Raw genomic sequence first — 7351 nt, 5'->3', positions numbered from 1 at the left:
AGTTAAGAACTGAAAAGGATCTTCAGATGGAAGTCCATGAAACTTGCAGTTCTGCTGCATTAGAGAAACTAGTTGAGGCTTAAGCTCAAAATTGTTTGCTCTAATGGTAGGGATGGAGATGCTTCTTCCATGTAAGTTGGAATTTGGTGCAGTAAAGTCACCAAGCATCCTCCTTGCATTATTATTATTTTCGGCTGCCATCTCCTTTTCCTGTTCGAAAATTCCTGTAAGGTTGTCTCTGGATTGTTGTATTTTAGCTTCTCTTAGTTTCCTCTTCAGAGTCCTTTCAGGTTCAGGGTCTGCTTCAACAAGAATGTTCTTATCCTTGCTCCTGCTCATATGAAAAAGAGGGAACAGAAAAATAATAATAATAGGGATCCTTTTTGCCCAAGTATAGAGGTTCCCCTGTGTGAGTAGAAGAAGAAAAGAATGTAATGTAAAGAAGAGAAGAATTCAAACTTAGAGGAAAAGAAGGGGTTCGAATTTTGGGTGAAGAGGAGTGTTAGTAGATGAATAAATAAATAGAAGAAGATGAGAGGTGAGAGGATTTTCAAAAATTAAAAATTAAAATTTAAAGTTAAACTTTAATAAAAGTTTTTGAAAAAAGGTTAGTAATTTTTGAAAATTAGGAATGAATCAAAAATTAAAATAATTAGTTAATTAAAAAGAATTTTTGAAAAAGAGGGAGATATTTTCGAAAATTAGAGAGAGAGAGTTAGTTAGGAAGTTTTGAAAAAGATAAGAAAAAAACAAAAAGTCAATTAGTTAGTTGAAAAGGATTTGAAAATCAATTTTGAAAAGATAAGAAGATAAGAAGTTAGAAAAGATATTTGAAAATCAAATTTTTGAAAAAGATAAGATTTTTAAATTGATATGATAGAAAGAAATGATTAGAATTAGTTTTGAAAAAGATTTGATTTTTTTTTAAAATCATAATTAATGACTTGATTCACAAGAAATCATAAGATATGATTCTAGAACTTAAAGTTTGAATCTTTCTTAACAAGTAAGTAACAAACTTGAAATTTTTGAATCAAAACATTAATTGATGATGTGATTTTCGAAAATATGATATAAAATTAAAAAAAATATTTTTGAAAAATATTTTTATAATTTTCGAAAATAAATAAGAAAAAAATGAAAAAGATTTGATTTTTGAAAAAGATTTTGAAAAAGATAAGATTTTTAAATTGAAAATTTGATTTGACTCATAAAAACAACTAGATTTTTTAAAAATTTTTGAAAAAGTCAATCCAAATTTTCGAAATTTATGAGAGAAAAAGGGGAAGATATTTTTTTTTATTTTTGAATTTTTAATGATGAGAGAGAAAAACATGAACATGATGCAATGCATGAAAATTTTGGATCAAAACAATGAATGCATGCAAGAATGCTATGAATGTCAAGATGAACACCAAGAACACTTTGAATGTCAGGATGAACACCAAGAACATATTTTTGAAAAATTTTCAAGAAAAGAAAACATGCAAGACACCAAACTTAGAAATTTTTCATGTATAGACAGTATGAATGCAAGAATGCATATAAAAAACAAGAAAAGACACAAAACAAGAAAACATGAGGATCAACAAGAAGACTGGCCAAGAACAACTTGAGGATCATGAAGAACTCTATGAATGCATGAATTTTCGAAAAAAAATGCAAAGAATTTTTAGAAGAAATGCAATTGACACCAAACTTGAAATTGACTCAAGACTCAAACAAGAAACACAAAATATTTTTTTGATTTTTTTTTATTTTATGATTTTTTTTTGGATTTTTATTTTATATTTTTCGAAAATCATTTGAAAAAAAAAATAAAGATTTCAAAATTTTTAATATGAATTCAAGGAATCTTGCTTTTTAGTCTAAAGCTCCAATCTGAGGGTAGGACATGGCTTAATAGCCAGTCAAGCTTTAGCATGTAAATCAGGTGGATCAGGAACAACAGCAGGTGGATTAGCAACAACTAGCTTGCTTTTGATAATGTTGGGTTGGAAGCCCCAGTCCAAATGAATTTAGACATGGCTTTACAGCCAGTCAGGCTTCAACATGCTTCATGAAATACTAGAATTCATTCTTAAAATTCTGAAATAATTTTCGAAAACAGATGAGAAATTTTTGAAAATAAAACAAAAAGAAAATTACCTAATCTGAGCAACAAGATGAACCGTCAGTTGTCCAAACTCAACTTGGTGTGTGCTTGGACTGAGCTTGAAGTTTACACGTGTAGAGGCTTCTTCTGGAGTTGAACGCCAAGTTGTAACGTGTTTTTGGCGTTCAACTCTGGTTTGTGACGTGTTTCTGGCGTTAATTAACTCCAGACTGCAGCGTAGAACTGGCATTTAACGCTTTTTTGCGTCATCTAAACTCGGTCAAAGTATGGACTATTATATATTGCTGGAAAGCCCTGGATGTGTACTTTCCAACGCAATTCAAAGCACGCCATTTTAAGTTTTGTAGCTCGAGAAAATCCACTTTGAGTGAAGGGAGGTCAGAATCCAACAGCATCAGCAGTCCTTCTTCACCTCTGAATCTGATTTTTGCTCAAGTCCCTCAATTTCAGCCAGAAAATACCTGAAATCACAGAGAAACACACAAACTCATAGTAGAGTCTAGAAATGTGAATTTAACATAAAAACTAATGAAAACATCCCTAAAAGTAACTAGATTCTACTAAAAACATACTAAAAACAATGCCAAAAAGCGTATAAATTATCCGCTCATCACTCACCCAGTCTGATCCGACCACACAAATATCATTGGCTATTTCATCACACTCCGGTTCACCATTTATCCTCTCATGATAACTTGGCTTGTCAAAACGCACTGCCTTTAGGTCGAGAGCCTTCATGATGGCTTTGGGATTAAAATCAACTTCTACACCCCTCACAAAGCTTGTGTAAGAGGTGTCAACTTTGGTGTCCTTCCTCGCTGCGTTGGCATAGAACTCCTTAATCATGTTGACATTGATTTTTGTGATTGGATCAATGAGGGCTTCCCATCTCCTTTTTGTATCTTCTCCTTTATCCTTGGGTATTCATTCTCGGAGAGTTAGAAAGGGATTTCTGGTAATATTTTATTAGGACTTATCCAATTGAATTGTGTTTGATGGAAAGTTGATTTGAATCTCCATTTATCATAGGGGGCTTCTTCTTCCTCAACAGCCGGTTCCTTTCCCCTCATTCTCTTGAAGCTTGACGAAGTTGCCATGGTTATCTTAGGGGTTGGCCGAATAGGAGGTGTAGAATGACGGGATTGGATGGCTAGTGTAAGATGAGAGTGTAACTTGGAGGTGAGGTAAAGTGTATGGCTAAAGGGAAGAACACAGTTATGGCTTGAAATAAAAAAGGGTTACAAGAAGTGAACTAGGGGTTGCAAACTCGTTCATGTAGAAGTCCCTTTTACAGCAAGACTTAGTGAAGAATGAATGATGGGGATGCACTTGTGATGGTGAAAATGAAGGGGGTGCATGTAGTATGGAGAAGGGACAAGGATTGCTTCTTCATTGGGGGTTAGGTTCGGTCATTAAGAGGGCACACCTAACCACCCAATGTGCAGAATTTTGCTTCCCAAGGTGCTCTTCCAAGAACATGTGACTTTCCTTTTCAGTCGTAGGGTAGCCGTGCCACTTCCTTGACTTGTCTCCTCCATCAATCTCTTCTCCCTTGTACATATTCACCAAAAGAAGACAAAAACCTCAACATTCTACACTTGGCGGCAAAAGAAATAAAGGTGGTAACTAAAATTTGAAAATTTGAAAAATTGGTTAAGTGTTTATCATAAAACAATGCTAACCGTGACTTGATGCTTATGTGTACATGGTACGCCGAAATCGTGATTGTTCATTCCATGGCTATAGTGCCAAAAACGTGGTATGGGAGAATGTGATCTCAAAACTTCTTCACAATTCCGTGTAACTGACCAGCAAGTGCACTGGGTCATCCAAGTAATAAACCTTACGTGAGTAAGGGTCGATCCCATGGAGATTATCGGCTTGAAGCAAGCTATGATCATCCTTGTAAATCTCAGTCAGGCGGATTCAAATGGTTATGAGATTTTGATAATTAAAATATAAATAAAACAGAAAATAAAATAGAGATACTTATGTAATTTATTGGTGGTAATTTCAGATAAGCATCTGGAGATGCTTTGTTGCTTCTGAACTTCTACTTTCCTATTGCCTTCTTCCAACCATGCGTTACCTCCTTCCATGGCAAGTTGTATGATCCTCTCGGATGAAAACAAATCCATATGCGCTGTCACCGCATGGCTAATCATCTGTCGGTTTCCGCTAGCGTCGGAATAGGACCATTGTTCTTTTGCACACTGTCACTGCGCCCAACATTCGCAAGTTTGAAGCTCGTCACAGTCATCCCTTCCCAGATCCTACTCGGAATACCACAGACAAGGTTTAGACTTTCTGGATCTCAGGAATGTTGCCAATGGTTCTAGCCTATACCACGAAGACTCTGATCTCACGGAATGAAATGCTCTGTTGTCAGGAGAGGCAATCATGCATCGTGAACTAGGAGGCCAAGAGATACACACTCAAGCTATTGCAAATAGAACGGAAGTTGTTGTCAGGCACGCGTTCATAAGTGAGAATGATGATGAGTGTCACGGGTCATCACATTCATCAGGTTGAAGTGCGAGTGAATATCTTAGAGAAGAAGTAGGCGTGAGTTGAATAGAAAAACAATAGTACTTGTATTAATTCATGAAGAACAGTAGAGCTCCACACCTTAATCTATGGGGTGTAGAAACTCCACCGTAGAAAATACATAAGTGAAAGGTCTAGGAATGACCGTGAGGCCAGCCTCCAAACATGTACAATAGCATAAGATTAACAAAAAAGGACTAGAAGCCTTAAAATAAATCTCTAAAAGTAGTTTTTATACTAAACTAGTAACCTAGGGTTACAGAAAATGAGTAACTAAGTGCAGATAGTGCAGAAATCCACTTCCGGGGCTCACTTGGTGTGTGCTTGGGCTGAGCATTGAAGATTTTTCGTTCTTAGGCTTTTCCTAGAGTTAAACGCCAGCTTTGGTGCCAGTTTGGGCGTTTAACTCCAATTCTGGTGCCAGTTTGGGCGTTTTACGCCAAGATGTTTTAGGTTGACTTTGGATGCCAGTTTGGGCCATCAAATCTCGGACAAAGTATAGACTATTATATATTGCTGGAAAGCCCAGGATGTCTAAATTTCAACTCAATTGAAAGCGCGCAAATTAGGCTTCTGTAGCTCCAGAAAAATCACTTCGAGTGCAGAGAGGTCAGAATCTAACAGCATCTGCAGTCCTTTTTCAGCCTCTGAATCTGATTTTTGCTCAAGTCCCTCAATTTCAGCTAGAAAATACCTGAAATCACAGAAAAACATACAAATTCATAGTAAAGTTAAGAAATATGATTTTTGAATAAAAACTACTAAAAATATAATAAAAAGTAATTAAATCATACTCAAAACTATGTAAAAACAATGCCAAAAAGGGTATAAATTATCCGCTCATCACAACACCAAATTTAAATTGTTGCTTATCCCTAAGAAACTAAAAACAAAATAGGATAAAAAGAAGAGAATATACAATGAATTCTAAACTTATCAATGAAAATTAGCTTCAATTAGATGAGAGGGACTTGTAGCGCCAAGATTTTATTCCTTTGGGCCCTCCTATCCATTAATGCTCAAAGCCTTGGATCCTTTTTACCCTTGCCTTTTAGTTTAAAGGGCTATTGGCTTTTTTTGCTTGCTTTTTCTTTTTCTTTCTTTTTCTCTTTTTTTTTGCCACTTTTTTTTTCTGCAAGCCTTGCTTATTCACTGCTTTTTCTTGCTTCAAGAATCAATTTTATGATCTTTCAGATTATCAATAACATTTCTCCTTTTTCATTATTCTTTTAAGAGCCAACAATTTTAACATTCATAAACAACAAATTCAAAAAAATATGCACTGTTCAAGCATTCATTCAGAAAATAAGAGGTATTGCCACCACATCAAAATAATTAAACTAATTTCAAGATAGAATTTGAAACCATGTACTTCTTGTTCTTTTGCAATTAAAAACATTTTTCATTTAAGAAAGGTGATGGATTCATAGGACATTCATAGCTTTAAGGCATAGACACTAGACACTAATGATCATGTAATAAAGACACAAACATAAATAAAACATAGGGCATATAATTCAAAAAACAGAAAAATAAGAACAAAGAAATTAAAGAATGGGTCCACCTTAGTGATGGCGGCTAGTTCTTCCTCTTGAAGATCTTATGGAGTGCTTGAGCTCCTCAATGTCTCTTCCTTGCCTTTGTTGCTCCTCCCTCATGGCTCTTTGGTCTTCTCTAATTTTATAGAGGAGGATGGAATGCTCTTGGTGCTCCATCCTTAGTTGTCCCATGTTGGAACTTAATTCTCCTAGGGAGGTGTTGATTTGCTCCCATTAGTTTTGTGGAGGAAAGTGCATCCCTTGAGGCATCTCAGGAATTTCATGATGAGGAACTTTCTCATGCTCTTGTTGAGGTCCATGAGTGGGCTCTTTTGTTTGCTCCATCCTTTTCTTAGTGATGGGCTTATCTTCTTCAATGAGGGTGTCTTCCTCTATGACAACTCCAGCTGAATTGCCTAGGTGACAAATGAGATGAGGGAAGGCTAACCTTGCCAAAGTATAGGGCTTATCCGCCACTTTGTAGAGTTCTAAGGATATGATCTCATGAACTTCTACTTCCTCTCCATTCATGATACTATGGATCATGATAGCCCGGTCTATTGTAACTTCAGACCGGTTGCTAGTAGGAATGATAGAGCGTTGGATGAATTCCAACCATCCCCTAGCCACTGGTTTGAGGTCAAGCCTTCTTAGTTGAACCGGCTTGCCTCTTGAGTCTCTCTTCCATTGAGCTCCTTCCACACAAATGTCCCTAAGGACTTGGTCCAACCTTTGATCAAAGTTGACCCTTCTAGTGAAAGGGTGAGGATCTCCTTGCATCATTGGCAAGTTAAATGCTAGCCTCACATTTTTCGGACTAAAATCCAAGTATTTCCCCCGAACCATTGTGAGCCAACTCTTTGGGTTCGGGTTCATACTTTGGTCATGGTTCTTAGTGATCCATGCATTGGCATAGAACTCTTGAACCATTAAGATCCCGACTTGTTGAATGGGGTTGGTGAGGATTTCCCAACCTCTTCTTCGAACTTCATGTCGGATCTCCAGATATTCACTCTTTTTGAGCTTAAAGGGGACCTCGGGGATCACCTTTTTCTTGGCCACAACTTCATAGAAGTGGTCTTGATGGACCTTCGAAATGAATCTCTCCATATCCCATGACTCGGAGGTGGAAGCAATTGTCTTCCCTTTC

This window comes from Arachis ipaensis, chromosome B01, assembly GCF_000816755.2.
Source record: "Arachis ipaensis cultivar K30076 chromosome B01, Araip1.1, whole genome shotgun sequence".
Classification (NCBI taxonomy): domain Eukaryota; kingdom Viridiplantae; phylum Streptophyta; class Magnoliopsida; order Fabales; family Fabaceae; genus Arachis; species Arachis ipaensis.
This window is presented reverse-complemented; position numbering follows the sequence as displayed.